Source organism: Castor canadensis, chromosome 4, assembly GCF_047511655.1.
Source record: "Castor canadensis chromosome 4, mCasCan1.hap1v2, whole genome shotgun sequence".
In the NCBI taxonomy this organism is placed as follows: domain Eukaryota; kingdom Metazoa; phylum Chordata; class Mammalia; order Rodentia; family Castoridae; genus Castor; species Castor canadensis.
In genome coordinates this window covers 8,931,341-8,953,947 of record NC_133389.1, presented here as the reverse complement: position 1 = coordinate 8,953,947, position 22,607 = coordinate 8,931,341, and the positions used below count along the sequence as shown (strand labels likewise).

Genomic DNA, 22,607 nt, shown 5'->3' with positions numbered 1-22,607 from the left:
TTCAATGTCAGGACCTGTGTGTACTTTTCAAACGTACAGAACTATAAGAAAAAAGTAGCAAGACGACTTACTAAAGCCTTCATATAATGCTGCTATTAGAGGAGTAAATGAGCTGAGTGCAATGGATCACACCTATAATCTCAGATACTAGAGAAGCAGAAGTAGGGAATTCAAGGTCTGAAGCTTGTCTGGGCGAAAGTGTGAGACCCTATCTGAAAAAATAACTAAAGCAAAAAGGGCTACAGGCATGGCTCAAGTGGTAAAGCGCTTGCCAAGTACTGCTAGAATAAAATTGAGTAGTGATTGTATTTGTGCATCAGTTCCTCCCTGCAACACCATGGGAGTCAATGCTCTTCATTTAACCAAAGAAAATAACAGGTGCTTTGACTCTAATCCCATGTTCGTAACAGTTAGGCTACTTGCCCAAGTCCTTACTTAAGATCTAATGCAAATTATTAAATTCATATTCCTTTAACACAATGGTATGTTATTTTTTAATTACAAGGTCTCCCCTTAAGTGTAAATTATAATTAAATGTAGGATTGCATCATTTATGTAAGTGGATGACCTCAAAAATGAAATAGAACAAAAACTAAAAGGTATTACTATAATTTTTGATACCTGAAAACAATGCACTCAATCCTACTAATAGTATAAAAAAGAAAATGCTTGTGATCAATAATACCATTGATGTAGAAAAAGTATTTGACAAATTCAAACACATTCAGAAAAAGAACTATCAGGGAAGAAAGAATATAGGAGACAACTTGATCAAGAGTAATTATGGAAACTTAAGGCAACATTGAAGTGTGGAAAACTAAATTCTCTTTCCTTAAAATGGGAAACAAGTTTGAGCAATGCTACCCTAGCACTGCCATGCACCATAGCACTGAAGGCGCTAGTGTTCACAGTGTGCCAGGAAAGAGATTAAAAGACATGTAGAGTGGAAATGAGACTGTTTAATTGATGAAGGAAGGATTGTCCTAAGGGGTCTGGGAGGTTGAGGGGTGATCAAAACTCTTGCAGCTAAAAAGGAAACTCATAAAGCTCACAGGATAAATATCAACATTAATTATCAGTTGCACTTCTTTATGCTAGCAATAAACATGAAGATACTGAAATTAGAAGTTCAATATAATTTACAATCACTAAATAAGGAAAATCCTTAGGTGTAAGTCTAACAAAACAAGCATAGCTTATGTGTGCTGAAAAATCCCCAAAACCAGATGAAATGAGTCAGAAAGAATCTAAATAAATTGAGAGCTATATTGTGTTCATGACTTAGGATGCCAAGTGTCAATTGTGCCCAAGTTGATGCACTATCTAAATGCAGTGAAATGTTTATAAATATGTATAAGATTATTATAATATGAGAAGACAAAAACTCTCAACAAAATAAGTATAGAAGGAATTTACATCAACAAAATAATGCCAATTTATAAACATTCTATAACATCATAACCAATGGAGGAAAAACTGAAAGATTTTCCTGTGATTTTGGACAAGGCAAGAATGCCTGCTATCAACACTTCAAATCTACCCAAGTAATTAGTCAAGAGAAAGAAATGACAGGTATCCATATTGAAAAAAAAAAGCAGATAACATATTTCTTTTCTGTCTCTTTTTCTTTTGCTTTGTAGTTACCTTTTATAATTTTTTATTATAGTATTGATGTCTTGAGGTTACACTGTGACATTTACAAGAGTTCTTACAATATATCGTAGTTGAATTTACCCCCTCCATCGTTCTCTTGTTGCCCTCTTTCCCCCATTCCTGAAATAGTTTCAACAGGTTTTATTTTTCCATTACTATACATGAGTACATAGTATTTCTACATTCACCCTCTTACACCCTTTCCCTATATCCTCCCCCACCCACTGATACCAACCCACAGGCAGGACCTATTTTACCTTCCTGTCCTCCATTTTTGAAAAAAAAGCATTTTTGTTTATTTAAGATAGCTCTACAGAGAGTTTCCTTGTGACATTTCCATATATACATATATGTGTATATACATATATATATGTATGTATTATAACTCAAACTGGTTCATGGCCTTTGTTTTTGTTCTTTCTACCTTAGTCCCCTTTTTATGGTGATTTTGATTTTAAAATTCTTTTTTAAATTTTATTTAATTGTATTTTACATTTACTTACACGTGTGTTCATTGTTTGGGCCACCTCCTCTTCCCCCACCTCTGGGCTAAACCTGTTCTGCCCTCTTGTTCTCTAATAGGTTTAAAAATTCTATATTCATACTTGTATAGAAAGCACATCAACCATATTCACCTTCTTAACTTCCCTCTTTTACCCTCCCTCTCCCATTAGTGACCTCCCCTTATTGTAACCTGTTTTCATAATATTGCTTATATTTGTATTGTGTCTTCTCCTACATATAAGAGAAAACATGATTTTTGTATTTCTGATCCTGGCTTACTTCACTTAACATGATGTCCTCCAATTGTATCCATTTACCTTCAAACCATATGTTGTCATTATTAATTATGGCTGAATAAAACAGATATATAGAGATATAGTTAATCTTTTTTTTAATCCATTCATCAGTTGCATTGTGGTCCATCTGGGTTGTTTCCATAGCTTAGCTATTGTGAACAGTGCTGCAATAAACATAGATGTGCTGGTGTCTTTATTGTAACCTGACTTACATTCCATCAGGTATATCTCTAGAACTGATATTGCTGGATCATATGGCTGTTCTATTTTTAGTTTTTTGAGGAGCCACCATACTGTTTTCCATAGTGGTTGCACTAGCTTACATTCCCACCAACTGTATGAGGGTTCCTTTTGCCCAACGTCTTTGCCAATACTTGATGTTGCTTGTGTTCTTGATGGTAGCCATTCTAACAGGAATGAGGTGGAATCTTATCATTTTGATTTGCATTTCCTTTATGGCCAAGGATGGTGAGCATTACTTTCATGTGTTTTTCAGCTATGGGGACTTCTCCTTTGAAAAACTTCAGTTCATTTGCCCATTTCTTCATTTGGGTCATTGATTTAGGGGGAATTTAGTTTTTTGAGCTCCCTGTATATTCTGGTTATCAATCCCTTCTCATATATATAGCTAGCAAAAACTTTCTCCCATTCTGTGGGCTGCCTCTTCAGTATGGTGACCATTTCTTTTATTTTACAGAAACGTTTTAGTTTCGTGCAATCCCATTTGTCAATCTTTTCTCTTAGTTGCTGAGCCATTTGTGCTCTATTTAGGAACTCATCGCCTATGCCTGTTTGTTCAAGTGTATTTCCTGGTCTTTCCTGTACTAGTTTCAAACTTTCAGGTCTTATATTAAGGTCCTTAATTCACTTTGAGTTGATACTTACACAGGGTAAAAGACATGGATCTAATTTCAGTTTTCTTCATGCAGATACCCACTTTTCCCAGCAACATTTGTTGAAAAGGCTGTCCTTTCTCCATCACATGTTTTGGGTGTCTGTCAAAAATAAGGTGGATATAGCTGCATGGATTCATATCTGGGTCTTGTATTCTGTTCCACTGGTCTTCATGTCTGCTTTTGTGCCAGTACCATGCTGATTTTATTGCTATGGTTCTATAGTATAGTTTGAAGCTGGGTATTGTGATACGTCCTGCATTGTTCTTTGTGCTCAATATTTTCTTGGCTGAAGACTCCTTTTAAAATCTGTTAGGATAGGTAGTCAAGGTAGCTTACATTTTTAATGTTAGCTTCCTGGGAAGTAGAGATTGGGAAGATCATGGCTTGAGGTCAGCCAAGGAAAATAGTTAGCAAGACCATCTCTCAGCCAATAAAATCTAAGATTGCACATGCCTGTCATCCCAGCTAAGCAGGAAGTATAAATAGGAAGATGACAGTTCAGTCTGGCTTGAGCATAAATGTGAAACTGTATCTTAAAAATAACCAGAGCACAAAGGACTAGGGCATGTTTCAAGTGGTAAAGTGCCTGCCTATCAATATCCAACACAAGGCCCTGAGTTCAAACCCCAATGCAGCCAAAAAAAACACTGTTAGAATAAATAAATTCAGGGAAGTTGCAGTATATGATACCAATATGCAAAAATCAGTAGCAATTCTTTACACTAACAGTAAACTACCAAAAAGAAAACCAAGAAAATTATCCTGGAAAGAGAGGAGCATGGGACTGGTCTCCTGTGGTGCTATGTGCTGGAGCTGGGCAGAATTCCTCAGTGCCTGGCCACAGGGCAAGTGACTATGGGTAAGCTATCTAGGCCTACCCCAGCCCTCACAAAAGCTTCGCTAGACTACATTTTAAGTACTTCCATAGCTCAGGTTGAAAAGCACACCAACTGAAGAATTGGGACAATCCTAAGCTTGGATAGCACTTGAGTGCTGAAACAATGGCCATGCAACAATGGAGGGATTGCAATACTCACATGATGTCACACACCACAAGCATTGGCACTTTGTCTACTTGAAAATAAAAAATCAGAATGATCTAAAAGAAACAACCTACTGCTGTATCTTAAGAAGCTAACAAAACAAGAACTGATCTCAAATCATCAGAAGCGAAAAAACTAAAGAACAAAACAGAAATACACGAAATAGAGAATAAAAGTCAATGAAACCAAGAACTGGCTCTTCAAAAGGATAAACAAAAGAGAAAATCTATTAGCTAGACCAAGAAAGACAGAAAAGACACAAATAGTCAAACTCACACATGAAAAAAGACATTACAACTAGCACCACAGAATGACAAGGATCATTACACATTATTGTGATCTATAATGCCAACAAATGTGATAACCTAAAAGAAATGCACACATTCTTAAACACATGCATATTGCCAATATTGACTCATAAAGAAACTTTAAAAATCTTACCAGATCAAAACAGCAGGATCCCATGCTTTGATTGCTGAGTTCTATTGTTTAAGAACCAGTACCAATTCTTCTTAAATTATTTCAAGAAATTAAAGAGGTGGGAATTCTTCTAAACTCATTCTATGATGCCATCATTACCTTCATATCAAAACCAGGCAAGATATTAAAAAAAAAAACACTGCATGAACTAGGAATGGACTTCAACATAATGAAGACCATTTGTAGCACAGCAAAAGCTAACATCACACTGAATTGCAAAAAGCTGAAATATTTCTAAGATCTGGGAAAAGCAAAGGATGTCCTATTTACTTTTGTTCATTATCATACTGAAAGTCCTAGCTTAAGCAATCAGGCAAGAGGAAGAAATAGAGTAGAAATGAGGAGGTCAAATTATAATTAGTTGCAGATGACATGACCTTATGTATTGAAAACTCTAAAATCTCCACTAGAACTAATAAGTAATTTTCAGAAAAATTACATGGTACAAAATCAGCATACAAAAATCAGTAGTGCTGCAACAGGCAAATAACCAGCTATATAAAATAGAAAACAAGAAAGCAATCCTTTTAGAGTAGCTACAAAAAAATAAAATAGCTAAGAATGAATTACCCCAAGAGCTGAACAAAAAACCTCTATAGTGAAAATTACAGAACATTAATGAAAGAAGTGGAACAGGAAACACACACACACACACACACACACACACAAAACTAGAAATACATGGATATGCAAGTAGGGGAAGAATCAGTATTGTTACATTGCCCATACTTCCCAAAGCAATCTAAACATTCAAGAAATTCCTATCATAATGCCAATGACATTCTTCAAAGAACTAGAGAAAAACAATCTGAGACTTTGTAAGGAAACATAAAAGAAACCCAAATATCCAAATAAATCTTGAAAAAAAAGAACAAAGCAGGAGGCATTACACTGCCTTACTTCAAAATATAGTGTCAATCTAAAGTAATGGAAATAGCAAAGGATTGTCATAAATACAGACGCATAAAAAATGGAACAAGATGAACAGCCTAGAAGTGAACCCACATATGTGCAGCCACACATTTTGGAGATAATGTCTTAAGAATATAAACTAGTGCTGAGAATATTGAATACTCACCTAAAGAAAGATGAAAAGAACGATGAAACTAGACCACAATATCTCTCCAATTACAAAAATCAACTCAAACTGGATTAATGACTTAAATGTAAGACCTGAAACTATGAAAAAGCTAAAAGAAACACAAAGGCAAATGCCTCGCAACATTTAAATGGACAAGAATTTGGGAGGATAAGACCCCAAAAGCCAGGAAACAAATGCAAAAAGTAGGCAAATAGGATTGCATTAAACTTAAAAGCTTCTATACAGCAAGAGAAACAATCAACAGAGTGAAGAAACAGTCAATAGAATGGGAGAAAATATTTTTAAACTGTACATCTGATAAAAAGTTAATATCCACAATATATAAACAACTCCAAAAATTCAATGTTAGATAAATCTATAAAGAACTAACACCAATTCTCCTGACCTTTCCAGGAAATAGAAAGGTAAGGAACAATACCAAACTCATTCTGTGAAGCCAGCATTACATTCATTCCAAACCCAATAAAGATGCAACCAAACAAGAGAATTATAGACCAATATCTTCAACTAATATAGACTCAAAGATTCTCAACAAAATATTGTCAAACATAATTCAATAGCACATCAAAAAGATCATACACCATGATCAAGTTGGTTTCATTGCAGGGATGCAAAAATGGTTCAATATACATAAATCTATAAATGTAATACAGCATATAAACAGAAGCAAGGATAAAAACCACATGATCCTCTCAATAAATTTTTTGAAAAAATTCATCAGGAATTTGAGAACTGTTCCTCAAAATAATTAAGGCTATATATGACAAACCTAGAGTCAACATTATACTAAATGGTGAACAAATGAAACCATTCCTGCTAAAGTCAGCAATGAGACAGCTATGTCTGCTTTCCCCACTCCTATTCAATATAGTTTTGGAAATCATAGCCAGAGCAATAAGACAAGAGCAAGAAATAAAAGGGATGCAAATAGGGAAGGAAGAAGTCAAATTATACCTATTTGACAATGACATGATTCTATACTTAAAAAAACACCTAAAAACTCTACCAAAAAACTGTTAGAAATCATAAACTCTTTTAGCAAAGTAGCAGGATACAAAATTAACATACAAAAATCAGTAGCCTTACTATATACTAACAATGAAAAGACTGAGAAAGAAATCAGGGAAACCATCCCATTTACAATAGCTTCAAAAAGAATAAAACTCTTTGGTTAAATTTAACAAAGGAAACCAAAGACCTTGTCAATGAAAACTATAAACCACTGAAGGGAGAAATCTAAGAAGATATCAGAAGATGGAATATCTCCCATGCTTGTGGATTGGTAGAATCAACTTTGTGAAAATGGCCATACTACCAAAAGCAATCTGCATGTTCAATTCAATCCCTATCAAAATTCCAATGACATGCTTCACAGAAATAAAAGATCAATTCTGCTGTACATATGGAAACACAAAAGACCTCAAATAGCCAAAGCAATTCTGAGCAAAAAGTCCAATTCTGGAGGCATCACAAAATACCTGACTTCAAACTATACTATAGATCTATAACAATATAAACAGCATGGTATTGGCACAAAAACAGACAGGGAGGCCAATGGATTAGAATAGAAGATCCAGACACAAACCCACACATCTGTAGCCAACTGATCTTTGACAAAGGAGCCCAAAAAACATGATGAAGAAAAGACAACCTTTTCAACAAATGTTGCTGGGAAAACTGGATATCCACAAGTAGAAGACTGAAACTAGATCCCTGTTTTTCACCTGTACCAAAATCAACTCAAAGTGGATCAAAGACCTTGTACAAGGCCTGAAACTTTGAAACAACTCCAGGAAGTAGTAGCAAATACACTGTAACTACAGGTATAGTGAACTTCCAAAGTAAAACTCAGAAGGCTCAGCATCTAAGAGAAAGAATGAACAAATGGGACTGTATCAAACTAAAAAGCTTCTACCCAGAAAAGGAAATAGTCACCAGACTCAAGAGAGAGACCACAAAAGGGAAGAGCACTTTTATGAGCTATTCATCTGGTAAGGGACTAATATCCAGAATCTACAGGGAACTCAAAAACTCAACCCCTGAAGAATCAACACCCCAAAGAAGAAATGGGCACATGAATTAAACAGGTAATTCTCAAAGGAAGATGAACAAATGGCCAGTAAAGTCATGAAAAAGTGTTCAAGTTCCCTGTGTATAAAAGAGATGTAAATCCAAACAACACTTTAATTTCATCTCACCCCATTTAGAATGGCCATAATCAAGGGTAATAATAACAACAAATGCTGGCAAGGATGTGACGAAACAGGAACCCTATACCCTGCTGGTGGGAATGCAAATTAGTGCAATCACTATGGAAAGCAGTATGGCGATCTAAAGATGGAACTGCCCTATGATCCAGTGATGCTGATCTTGAGCACCTACCCAAAGGAAGGTAAATCAGGGCACAATCGAGAAACCTGTACGCTGAAGTTCATCACATCACTATTCACAATAGCCAACCTATGGGAACAGTCCAGATGCCCTACAACTGATGGAATTGTCACTTTGAATCCCCTCTTGTATAACAAATATAACCTAATAAAAATTATAATAAAATAATCTACAATAGCATCAAAAATAATAAAATATTTAGAAATAAATTAATGAAATAAATGCAAGATCTATACACTGCAAACTATGAACCATTGATGTTTTCATCAGTTAATCATTTCTGAATCTTAGCAGGTGATAATTGCTACTGGGTCAGAGAAAAAGAACTTTTGTTACTCAGGACAGGCAGTAGCATATTTGTATTCCTTCCCTTTTCCCTTAAGTCTCAGAGAGGTGATATGCCTTGCACAGATGGATCCCTGAACATACCAGCCAATTGTTTTACAGCTTTAGCCACAGAGCCAGAGGGCCAAGGCTTTCTGAACAAGCAGCTGTCATTGTAACAGGCACCAAGCAAGCCAACCCCTTCCCTCCTGGGGAAGCAAGCAGTCGGTTGGTAATCACAGTTGATCTACTTACTTGGTTGCCTTTGGGGTTTCATAGAGAAACTCTCTGTATTCAGAGACAGAGGAGCATTGCTGATGGCACATTCAGCAATTAGAGGTGTGGAGGCTCAGGCCTGGCCACTCCCAACAATTGGTAGATTTGACCTTGTGTTCAAAATTCTACTTTGTTCTTCTTTCTCTAATATTTAAATCCTTTGCATCATTGTGATATTTGCTCATTTAACTAACATTTATTAAGTGCATAGTTTGCCAAGCACTCTTCTGTGCCTTGGTTGGAACTAAATATTGAAAGGATGATTAAATATCAGTTATTGTTAAACCAAAAAAGTTAGCACTGGAGCTTTTCAAATCTGAGTTCTGCTTCAAAACTAATAATACCCTTTCAATACTTGAAAATATTTAAACTCATGAAAAATTTTTGTGAATGCAGGGAAATCTCATACTTTCATTGTTTTAAGTATATTTTTTAATTTTAAGTTTAAAAATTAGCAAAAAGTTATAACCCTATGCTTCAGGAAAAAAGCTTAACATATTCAGTAGAGAATTTAACATAAAGGGTGCTATATAAAGGAAACTAAAAAATATTTTAAAACATAAAAAAGTCATTTTCTTGAATAGGAAAACATAATGTTAAAATAGAATTTTCTCCTGTGCTTTTTAAAATATACAACTGTCCTCAGCATCTGCTGGGAATACCAAAATCTCCACAAACATCAGAATCCACTGATGCTGAAGCACATTGTGTAAAATGGCAGAGAATTTGCATATAACCTACACACATCCTCCTGTATCCTCTATATTTATACATTACAGATAATACCTCACACAGTGCAAATGTTGTGCAAGTTTTTTTTTCTATCCTAGGAATAATAATAGGGAAAAATCTGTTCATGTTCAATACAGATGTAATTTTTCCCAAACAGTTTTGTTGAATTTGCTGATGCAGAAAAATAAGAAGTTAATCTCCAGAATAAGGAATACATATATCTCAATGGTTAAAAAAATTAAATGACACTTTTCCAAAAAAAAGTGTACAAATGTTCAGTTAGTATATGAAAAGTTGCCCAACATAAATAAATCTCAGGGAAATGCAAATCAAAATCAAAACTGTCAGGTTGCCTACTATAAAAACAAAGATGAGTTGACAGGATATGAAGAGCAGTTTTATTGTGTTGATAGGAAAGCAAATTGGGAATGCAGCTGCTATGGAAAGTAGTATGGAGGTCCCTCCATTATAAAATCTACACATAAATCAGAACACATCATACTAGATAAATATGTACAATTACTACATGTTAATGAAAAATAAGAATAAATTTAAAAATAAAAAACGGACTGGCAGATGATCCAGCAGTCTCACTTCTTTGGATTACTTATCCAAATGAGTTAAAACCAAGACCTCAAAGAGACATCATTATGATTCCTGTATTCACTGCAGTACTGTTTACAATAGCCATAACAACCTAAATGTTCTTCCATGGATGAACGACTAAAAGAAAAACTGTATGTACACACAATTGAATATTATTCAGAATCAACAAAAAAGAAAGAAGACATTCAATGTGAAACCATATGGATGAAACTTGAGAGTATTTGCACTAAATGAAAAAAGCCAGTCCCAAAAAAGACAAGTTCTGCATAGTCCCATTTATATAAGGTATTCAAAACAAACTTTCTAGGTATTGTGGTAGCACTCCTGTAATCTACCACTTGGAAGGCTGAGACAGAAGGATTGTTAGTTCAAGACCAGCCTGGGCTAAACAGAAGTACCCTGTCAAAGAAAAGAAAAAAATAAAAAGAGAAAGAAGGGAAGGGAGGGAGGGAGGGAGGGAGGAAGAGAGAAGGGAGGGAGGGAGGGAGAGAAGGAGGAAAGAAGGACAGAAAGATAAACTCATGAACACAGACCTGGACAAGGGGACATAATGTTTCAGTTAAGTGAAATACATATGCTCTAGAGACCTATATACAACAGAGTGAACCTTTAGTCAACAATAATGTATTACCCATTTACATGGCTAAGACGGTAGAGCTAATGTTAAATGCACTCACCACACAAAACAAAAATATTTAAAAGTCTTCAGATTTATATCCAATGAAGATAAAGAGAAAAGTGCATTCTTGTAATGGCTAAAGGGAATGTGAGTTATTTTAATTAATTTTTTCAAGAACAAGAGCAACTTCTCATGTATAAATATATACCATTGATCATTGAGCTTCTGTGGGCCCATAACCCATGCAAGCAAATGCAACAGTGTGTGAGGATGTGTGTTTAAGTACAGTATATATAATAGCAAAAATTGGAAATTAATACCTATCAAAAGAATAGGACAAATAATAGGATAGCTTTGTGGAATATAATGCAATTGGTAGAAAAATTCTAATTAAATCTTGTGAAGCGATTTCCATGAAGTTTAGTTCTTCATGCAATGCTACTACTCTCAGAGAGAGATATACTTAATAAGTGCATATTGTAAAGAAAACAGAGTTTTATCAAGTGTTGAGTAGGTGAAAAAGATTGATGGGGACAAAAGTTAATAAGATGAAATGAGCAGAAAACATACAGTATATAATTTATTCTGTTTATATGAAATACATTGTATAAATACATGTTAATGTGTTCACGGAGTTTAATTTTGTAGAGTAAGTTGATTTTTCAAAAATGCAAATTAAAACTGCAGTGCAGTGCATAGTAATGCACCTATCAATATAAATTTTTTTAAAAAAACATAGCAACACCACAAAATGCTTGTGAGAATCCACCTGCTTTAAAGACAGACCATACTGTCTTCCTCATTGTATAGTATTAGCATGTTAGTGTTAATAAAGATATGTTGAATAAATTAATATACAGAAGAGTAAAATTTATATTTATATTTCATAGTTTGATAATAACATCTTTACTATTCTTTAGTAAAGAGATTTCTTTTTCAAAACAATTTTTTTTTCCCAGTACTAGAGTTTGAACTCCAGGCCTAACACTTGCTAGGTAGGTACACTACCACTTGAGTCACTCCACCAGCCCTGGTTTGTTTGTATGTTTTTCAATTCAGGACATTTTTATTTAGACCCATAACTTAATCCATTTTTTACTGCTGTCACAGTGGTGGTCTGTGGACAGTTGTAATGAAGAAAAATGTACTGGCTTACAGTTCTGGAGGCTGGAAAGTCCAATATCAAGACACCAGCATCTGCCAGGGGGGCCTTCATACTACGTCAGCCCATGGTGGAGGGCACCTCATGGCAGAAGGGCAAAGAGAGAGAAAGAGGGGCAAAATCATTCCTGATACATGACATTGATCCATTCATGAGAACAGAGCCCTTATGACCTAATCACTGGGGCTTGAACTCAGGCCTTCACCTTGAGCCACTCCACCAGCCCTATTTTTGTGAAGGGGTTTTTCAAGATAAGGTCTCACAGAACTATTTTCCTGGGCGATCCTCCTGATTTCTGACTCCTGAGTAGCTACTGTTACAGGCATGAGCCACTGGCACCTGGCTTAATCACTTCTTTTTTTTTTATTGTTTTATTATTCATATGTGCATACAAGGCTTGGGTCATTTCTCCCCCCTGCCCCCACCCCCTCCCTTACCACCCACTCCACCCCCTCTTTCTCCCCCCACCCCCTCAATACCCAGCAGAAACTATTTTGCCCTTATCTCTAATTTTGTTGTAGAGAGAGTATAAGCAATAATAGGAAGGAACAAGAGTTTTTGCTGGTTGAGATAAGGATAGCTATACAGGGCATTGACTCACATTGATTTCCTGTGCATGTGAGTTACCTTCTAGGTTAACTCTTTTTGATCTAACCTTTTCTCTAGTTCCTGTCCCCTTTTCCTATTGGCCTCAGTTGCCTTTAAGGTATCTGCTTTAGTTTCTCTGCATTAAGGGTAACAAATGCTAGCTGATTTTTTAGGTGTCTTACCTATCCTCACCCCTCCCTTGTGTGCTCTCACTTTTATCATGTGCTCAATGTCCAATCCCCTTGTTGTGTTTGCCCTTGATCTAATGTCCACATATGAGGGAGAACATATGATTTTTGGTCTTTTGGGCCAGGCTAACCTCACTCAGAATGATGTTCTCCAATTCCATCCATCAAAACAATTTTAAAAGACTGGTTTGGCAGCCCCACTGGAAATATTCAAATTTTCAAGTAACAAACTGATGAGTGTTTGTGATCTGGAGTGAATGACCAGTGTGTTTTGACTGTGTATTCACAGGGTGTAAAAATTGTCATGACCCACCAGAACTGTCACAGCACCAACATTGTTGAATAAAAGTGAGAATTTTAAAAAACAGCCTTTGTTTATTTTTGTGAGTATGCTCAATGTCAAATTAATTACCAGTAAGTGAAAGAGAAGATGACTTAAGACTATTGGAAACATATAGTTTGATTAATATTCTGCTTACCTTCATTAAGGGAAAGAAAGAGGGGCCAGGAGTTCAGCTGTGCTTATGTTTATCAGGGTATGAAATCTGAAAATTTTACTTCCAAATAATTTAAGTGGTATTTATAGTCTGAATAACCTGGTTATTTTCCTAAATACTTGATGTATTAAATTTATTATATTTATAATGAAAATATATCATAGGTTCATCTGCTTAAAGTGTATAAAGGAATATTTACAAGTTGAACAAATTCCCTCATATTAAAAGTTTTTTTTTAAATAACTGGGATAAATCCAAATCTCAATATATCCACATATTTATAACTAGTTTTTTAAATTTTTAACATATTATTTTGTATCTGAAATACCGGGCTATCAGTTTATCACAATTTACTGTACTGAAATTATATTCCCAAATTATACACCTTTATTTTTAAGACAATACTATTTTCTGAAATGATACTTTTTCTCCATAATGTGTCATGCTAATCACTCATGTTTCTAAGAAATGCTTTCTGGAGACTCACGTAATCTTCTCTACTACCCAGAAAGGTTACTGGCAAAATCATGCCTGAATTCAAAATGAAATGAGATGACAAGCATTTCACCTTTCTTCTGATTTGCATTTTTCAGCCTTATGAAGGCATTATTGACAAATTAAAATTGTATGTATCTCAGGCACACAACTTGATGCTTTGATATTTGTATACATTAAAAATAGTCACCACAACCAAGCTAGTGAACTTGTCAACTCACAGTTATCATTTTCTTTTGCTTTTCTTTTATTTCTTTTATGTGTGTGTTTATGTGTTCAGAACTCTTTAAAATCTTCCCTCTTAGCAACTATATGCAATGACAAAACCTGTATTGACTCCAACTTGTGCCATAGAACTTTTAAACATTAGAAATTAATTTGTTTTGCATCTATAGTAAATATTTAGGCAGTAGACCAAAACAACCTACATTAGACTGAAGTCAGGGGAGCCTACCATGAGGCCCCGTTGTTTTTCTATAGCATAATTGAAGAATAAATATGAAAATATATATTTGTACATGTGTGTTTGTTTAATTTCACCAGAAGTATTTCTTTTGAGTTAAAAAGAAATCCATTTCCTTACTAGGAAATCCTCTAAAACATGAAGACTGCTTAATTTGGGGAAGACTCACTAACAGCTTAAAAATCAGACAGAGTTTTTTCCTACAAAGGTTCTATACTTCAGGTGCTCATCCCAGGTTATAGAACTATTTGTGTTTGTAGTAATAGAACTTTTATTGTATTATAAAAGTAAGACAGTAACACAACTAATAGATTTTGATGATGCTAGATCAGTTATATTGTCAAATATATCAAGTTGCTGCAAATATAGTCTATATAACCCAAAATAGCAGCAAGTATATATCCAGGACTAAAGAGGAAATCAATTTTATTGCTTCTCAGAAGCCATCTCAGGATGGAACATTAGAAAAACTCCTCATTGCTGCTATCAGCGTTACACAGTCTGTGGCAAAAAAATCCTTCCATCCCAAGTGATGTCCAGTCAGCAGGTTTATGAGCAGCCCATTACTTTGGGGATGATGGGAGACATTTCTGCTTCAGATTGTTTAATACAACAGGCAACTTGAACCAAGTTGGAACAACTTACATTTCTAGCTGACTCAGTCATTTTTGAACAGACTTGCTTGTCTATAATCATCTGCTTCTTAGACAGAAATCATTAAAAACAGAATGTAGTGGCCTTACAGGATCTGATACATTTGGGGATTTTGAAGTTAATTCTGTAGAGAAAGTGTCATGTGTATAGCAATGACAATATAATGAGACGTTGAATTGTTCCTGCTCTTCACAGATTCATGTTGAAGAAAAGTATAAAGAGCTCTCTCACACAAACTTTAAATTATTTTGGTCATATTTTGGTATCTTTTGTCAGATTGACATAACGAACAGATCAGAGACAGAAATGACTTGACTGAAGTTTCATACGACTTGTTACCATGCAGTTATAACGGGTGTCAGCAAAGAGTATAGATTCAGCTGAGAGTGGTCCCTACAGAGCCACCAAAGTCACGTCCAAGGTGATCTGGCTCCGTTCAGAACATATGTGGCCAATACACTCTCCCTAAAGGAGACTCTTTGACTTGGAAACAAGAATAGAAGTAGTTTTATTTGAGGGAAAAATATAGAGGCTGATAAACAATTAATTTAAGTATATTCAGGTAAGCACAATGCTTAAAATACTGATGTGTCATGGTTTAATAATTTGCTTAAGACTTAAATACTCTAGAAATGAGTAAAATTAGTAAAATCTGTCAAATAACTGGAAAAACCTCTTTCTGTCCCCAACTCCAGCAGTTTGCTTTTTCAGTTACGCTCTGAAGCAAGTTTACAGCAAGTAAAGCGAGCTGTTACTTTGTGACCATCTGCTCTGTGTCAGTGCCGTGTGTCACTCATCCTAGCCACCATGCTCCCTTACTGCTGCATGCTCTTCTTGCTGCCATTGCACACAGGGTCCCCTAGTTAACCTTTGTGACTCATCACAAAGTCAACCAAATTTCCCCCCAAATCAACAAAGCTCCAGAAAGTAATTTTATATCTAACTACTCTATGTGCAAGAATTTAGAAACTACTTTTTATGTTTTATGAACAATTAACAACATAGTATCAGCTGGGAAATGGTTGATGGGAATGCATCATTCCCATTCCTTATTTTTGTACTTTAAGAAAATTCACTTATGCTCTATTTTCATAATTTACATAAAGAATATTACCTTTGATGTGTCACTCTGAAGTTTTACCATATGCTACAATCTTATATGGAATTATGCTTTTCCAAGAAGTCAAGCCATCTATAATTAGAAGCCAAACATTTTTTGGAATCTTTGAAGCAGAAAAATAGTTTGTATATTTTCATGCAGGAAAAAAATCTTTTAATCAAAATGTTGATAAGGATTTAAAACTATTGAGTATGTTCCTTAAAGTAGCCTGCGTACACATGCCTGCCTACACATATATGCGCACCCAAATATGCATGCAAACATATCTGTGTCATAAAACTCAAAGGACTGAAGATTCATCGCAATGATCGTGTCTTGGTATAGAATGGGAATATCAGTGAAGTTCTTTTTACATATTTATACTCTAAAAATTGTTTAGTATATTTTGATTTTGTTATTTTATATATTACTGAAATGTCATACAAAGATAACAAATGAGTATTACAAACAACTGTGACCAACACCTTAAGAAATAAATGCAATACAGTATAAATATGTGATTCATGCTCTTACAATTATATCAATCCCTAAAATTACATTAATGTTTATAATTATAATGTTGGTATGTTTTATTTAATTAGTATCTGTGATTTATATGATTTTCATATTCATATGCATTTCTAAAAATCACAGTTTATTGTTTTGCATCTTTATTTGGAGGTATTGGGTTTGAACTCAGGTCCTTATACAAGCAAGAAAAGTGTTCTGTCACTCTTGAGCCATGCCACCAGCCCTTTTTGCTTTATTTATTTTTTTTTTTTGAAAAGAGTCTTGAGTCTTTGCCTGGGCCATGATTCACCTAACTGTTCTTCCTACATGGCTGGGATTACAGATTTGCCTCATTATGCCTGGTCCTGAATCTTTGGTAATTTATATAATCATATCATACTTTATTCATTGACAAGTTGCCATTTTCTCCAAGGTTGCATTCATTAATGTCTTCTACTTTCATAAACCTGACCCTAGTTCATTCATTTTATATCACTACAGAGTGATGTTAAAAAATATTTTGATAGTGAAATTATATTCTCATAATACTCAAATTGACTCAAAGTTGGCATTCATCAGTGTAATTACAAAGTTCTTTTCCATTCAACTCTCAGCTTTCATGAGGTCAACTTTTTAAAATTCCACATGTGAGTGAGATCATGCAGTTCTTGTCTGTCTGTGACTGGTTTATTTCACTTACCACGATGCTGATCCATCTGTGCTGTTGCACACAATGGGATTTTGTTGTTTTTTTACCACTGAATAGGACTTTTTGATGTATAGGTACCACATTTTTTTCCCATTGATCAGCAGGTGAACTCTTAGGCTGTTTTCATTTCCTGGCTGTTGTGGATTGTTCCATGGTGAACTTGGCAGTCCAGGTGTCTTACACGCATGATTTCACTTTCATTGGATAGATAACCAAGATTGGGTTCGCTGGATGCATCGCATTGTAGTTCTAATTTTAGTTTTTGAGGACCCACCATATTATTTTCCATAATGGCTGTAGAAATTTATATTCCCAGCAAAGTGTGCAAGGGTTCTCTTGAAAATAGTTTTAATGAGAGTTGTGAACTTTGTCCATCTATATACCTTTCTAATCAGAAATAGTTAATTTCCCAATTATAGAAGATGAAGCTTTGCACAAAGTAGTCACAGAAAAAAGCAGTTGTGTAATAATTATTATTATGTGTTTCCACAGGGAGAAAAATGATCTTACAGTGTATTTAAAATGATGTAATTAAAAATTCATCTAATATATGGTTTATGCTTGCTTCATGGAAGGACTTAACTTTTAGAAAGTAATATATTAGTCTGACTTTGTGAGTTTCAAAGATTTCAAATACAGAACATATTTTATGTTAATTTCTGTTTTGAATTTTTCTCGTTTCCATACATTCTAGTGCCAGAAGCATGTGTTAAACACTCACTGTCCTTGAAACCAGGCGAGGAAAGACTGCCTAGGAAATCCTGTTTAGTGTTCTGAAGAAAACTTTCTGTTTATTGTGTTTTCCTGGCACACATCATCTGAGTAGCTTATGTACTTGATGCCTCACTTTTATGACTTTGTCCGGCCCCCAAAAGAGAGAAAATAGAGACCAGGGAATTATGTATAACCTCAGTTTCATAACCTTTGTTTCCTGTAATTTCAAGCTTTGTGTTATAGAAGCATGTCACATTGACATCTAAAGAATTTATTTATTTTGATAATTATTATATCTTGCACAAGTCTATCAAAACTACCTGCGGCCAAAAGCACTTTTCTTTGGTGTGTCACTAAAACTGCTATGAAATCACTATGGTATTTTGGGTTGTGTGTCCTGGTGTCCTTTGCTTCAAGTTGTATTTTCCTATCTTTAGCAGTACTCTTTCTAAGAACATACCTATGGCTCACTAAATTGTCCTGTATTTATTTGTAACTACTGAAGTAGATGTCAGCATCAAGTTAGGTTTAATGCAGGCTACCATAGGCTCCTTAGGTAAAGAACTTGTAGGCACTGGATGCATATTACAGAATGGCACAAAGAAAATTGAGACTTAGACATCAGAACAATTGGTAGGAGAAACAAGTACCATTACTGTCTAAGGGATATAAATGTGAATACCTTTATAAAAAAAATCATGAGGCGAGTTTCCATTTGGGAATTTTAGGAAGATAAGGATTTATGGGAGTGTACCTGACTGGGAAGAGAAAACCAAATTTCTGTGTCTGCTGCCACTCCTGGAACATGGGAAAGTGAGATGAGCCCTTCTAGTTGAAATTATCATTTCTCTATCCTCACACTGTGTTTTTATCCTATGCAAAGCATTGTGGACACTCCAACATTATGTTCAAGGAGGAAATTTTCCAGTATATAGAAAAAAATGGTTTGAATAATTTTTGAGCAACTGTGTTATCTAGATGATATGGCTCAAAGTGTGTATACTCAATTTTAAGCATTTTTATTAGTATATATTAGTTGTATAAATGGGTTTTCTTGTGATATTTCCACAGATGCTTACAATGTACCTTGGTTAGATTCATTCTCCCTCCCCATCCCAACTTAAAATGATTTCAGGAGGTTTCATTGCTATTTTCATACAAATATGTAAAGTACATCAACCATATTCACCTTCCTTTACCTTCTCTGTTCCCCTTCTCCTCCCACTAGCACTCACTCCTGAACAGGACTTGTATCACATTTCTGTCCTTCATTTTTTTAAGTGTGTATTCACTGTTGAAAGTGTTTTTCACACAAGTTTTTTTTTGTGTGTTTTAATCAGATTAATGCCCTCTATTACACACTCATTCCCTCAATTTTTTTTTAAGAAAAATCATTTTCTTCTAAGAAAATAAGGCAATGTAGGGCAGTGAATATGGATGATACAAGTCAGCCAAATATTCAATCCATAACACCAGGGAATGGTCAGCAGTGCTGCTTACGAGGAATGCTGTAGGCATTGAATGCTGCTGTGTGCCTGGCACTGTGTCCTCCACTATGAACACATTTAAATCTCATAGTCATTACCATAAGGCTCTTTGAAGTTTACTTTGTTCCCATTTTAGAGATGAGGGAATGTAGGCACAGAAAGGTTATGATCCCTTTCATTAATAAGTGATGTGGCCAGGATGTGACTCAAGGGAGCCTTCACCACAATCCCTGCTCCTACTGCAACACTACACCTGCCTTACCCTCAGTGTTTCACCTGTAAGTGAAATTATTATAGGTTGGTTAACAAGGAAATGTTATATGCACCTAAACTAACACTGTCATAGCTTGCTTGGTTATCAATTATTTTCGTTTATTTGTTTATTGTTTTTGGTGGTACTGAGGTTCGATCTCAGAGCTTCATGCTTGCTAGACAGGCACTCTGCCACCTGAGCCATGCTCTCAGTAATCAATTCTTGATGTAGAATAAGCAACAGTGGTATTTCTCATTTGGGAAGTTGTCATGTTTAATAAAGCTAAAAAGAGTTTGGAAATTAATTTGCTTCATTTATTGGTCCCTGAAAATCTCTCCTTCAAGTCCAAACCTATCTGTAGGTAAGGGTATTTCATCATTTCATAATCAATCACATTCTCCCTCATGACTAACCATTTTCCTCATCTCATGGTGCCTATAGAGTTAGCAAATAGACATTAAAATGTAGCAAGATAGTCACTTTCATAAACCTTGCAATCAGCAGATGGTAATTTTATTTCCTTGTGATCCAAAACCAGTTAGGGATCCATTGCTTTTTTCTGTGATCAGAACAAATGAAAAATATAATAATCTGTTTGCTAAAAGTTGCAAATTAAAATTATAAATTAAAAGAAAAGAATCTATCTCTTTAATTATTTGACTGCTCCATTTCATCCCTAAAGCAGGTAGAGTTTCCTGAACAAAAACTTAGCCAGAGATGGATTTCATGAAAGTTCTTTTTTTCTGGTTTATTTCTGGGGTCAGATTTTTTTAATTAATTAACTGGAATCCTGGCTTTTGAATTGCCCTATTACAGATATTACAAGCCAGTTCCTTCCCAAATCACATGTATAAAATATTGTTTTGCATGTTCTTTTACTTAATGATGTTAGAGTTATAACTAATCTTATTAAACATGATATTTTTCTCTTTCAAGCTTTCCCAAACATTTTTCAAAGATCAGTGCTATTATACAGCTCCTCCACATCCCACTTTACTAAGTATTACCTATAAGTTTTTATTTTTAAAAATACTGGTATGGAAGTCATTATGAAAATACTTTGAAGGATGAAACAGATTCTAGAACAACCTTAGAACAACCTTGACTGAGGAACTCTGGAGAAGATCTGAAAACTAGTTTTCTCAATTTCTTCTAGCATCTTCAGTGTCCTCATCACAAAGGTAAAAACTTTCAATGCCATTTCAAAGGCTATAAAAAAGTGTTGTGGAGGACTCAAGAATGCTGCACTCTTTATTAGTGTCAAGACAAATTAGAATTCATTTTAAGGTCACAAGTTGGAGTTATTTTATTACATTTTCATGGCTTAAAATTCTAAAAGAAGTATATTTTATGACTTGAGAGTACGATGTGTCTGTAATTTGTCATGGAAATAAAATCTGTGACTTGATCAAGTTCTCAGGTAGTGTATCTCAAGAGGTTGACTCACCTTGAATTGCCTTGGGTGAGATTTTTGATTTTAAAGATAAATTTCACAGTAGCCCATACATGGAGTGACAGCCTGTCTTTACCTCACCAGCACTGCAGTCAGACTTTTTATGTCTTATTCATAATGAATACTCAGCTTGCTCTTCAGTACAAGGACAAACGTCCATGCTCACATCCGTAAGTTCAGTTCCTGAGGACAGGAATAAGTGTCCAAGTCTTCTCAAGTATTCTTTTTAAGCAGGCATCTTACTTGCTTCAGTACAGATGCAGATCAATTTCCTATTTCCTATGTCACCAGCATCAACAGCAACATTTTTTATCTTTATTGTATGTTTTTTTTGGATCAAGACCCAGTATTCATATAAAATTGGAACACTATGAGAAAAAGTTCATAGACTTAGGCCTGGTAATTCTGAAGCTTGATTATTCCTTGTTTTATAAAACAATTCATAAATTTTGCACATATCATTATAAAATAACTCACAATATTGCTTTTATGAAAATAAATTTACTAAAAGGGAAGTTGATAAGTCAGTGCTTCCATAAGTAGAACAATACCCATCAGCACTGCTCATTTCCGAGTAGAAGGACTCATTAGTATTTGCACCCTTCCTGAATCCCCTTCTCACTTTTAAACTGCCACTCCATATACCCAGATGATTACCAGAGAAAATACATATTCACCTTTATTCTTATCTTCCTTCTTTTATTCATCAACTCAAGAATATTTATTAAATGTCAACCATTTAAAGACTTTGTTCAAATAATCAGGAATACAGCTGTGAACAAGCATAGAAAAATCCATGCTGGCAAAAAATTATAAGCAAAAAGCTTCTAAACCAGTAGGAAGAGACTAAGAATAAGCACAAAAATAAGAAAAAGTATTTAATAACTTGGTGGCAAGTTCTACCAAGAAAATCAAAGCAAGAAGTGGTCTTACCTATAGAAGAAGTGAACATTCTCAGACTTTTCAAGAGGTAGTTTTATATTTTGGACATAGATGCCCTCCCATAGAGACTTGTGTTGGAGAACTTTCTTTTATTACTTTCTCTCCTGGAGAAAAACTTTCCTGGGTTGTCAAATTCTGGCAAGGGGCTTTTAAAGAGATTTCCATCTCAAAAGTACAATTACAATTACCAGTTTTCTAAAGTAAATGCTCAGAGGAATCTGAGACCTCTTTTTTAGGACCTAAGTGACTAAGGGCCAGGTAAGACAGCATGCAGGAAGATTGTCAAGTTAAGAGTTTTAATTGCTTGATAGATATGGATAAAGCCTTAAGTTGGCTGAGATGAGAAAGCTGGAGGCCATGAGCTGTACTGGCCTAATATTCATTTCTACAATAGGGAAAAGCAGGACACCAACACCTGAGCAAAAGGGGAAGACCAGAAGAAAGGGTCATATAAATTAAGGTAAAGTTAGG

General features: G+C 34.9%; 1 protein-coding gene across 1 annotated transcript in view; it reads left to right on the top strand.

Moving 5' to 3' along the window:
- The window catches only part of Dok6 (docking protein 6), a 485,956-nt gene that overhangs the window by 200,227 nt on the left and 263,122 nt on the right, over nt 1-22,607 (top strand). The gene's annotated exons all lie outside the window — the stretch shown is intronic.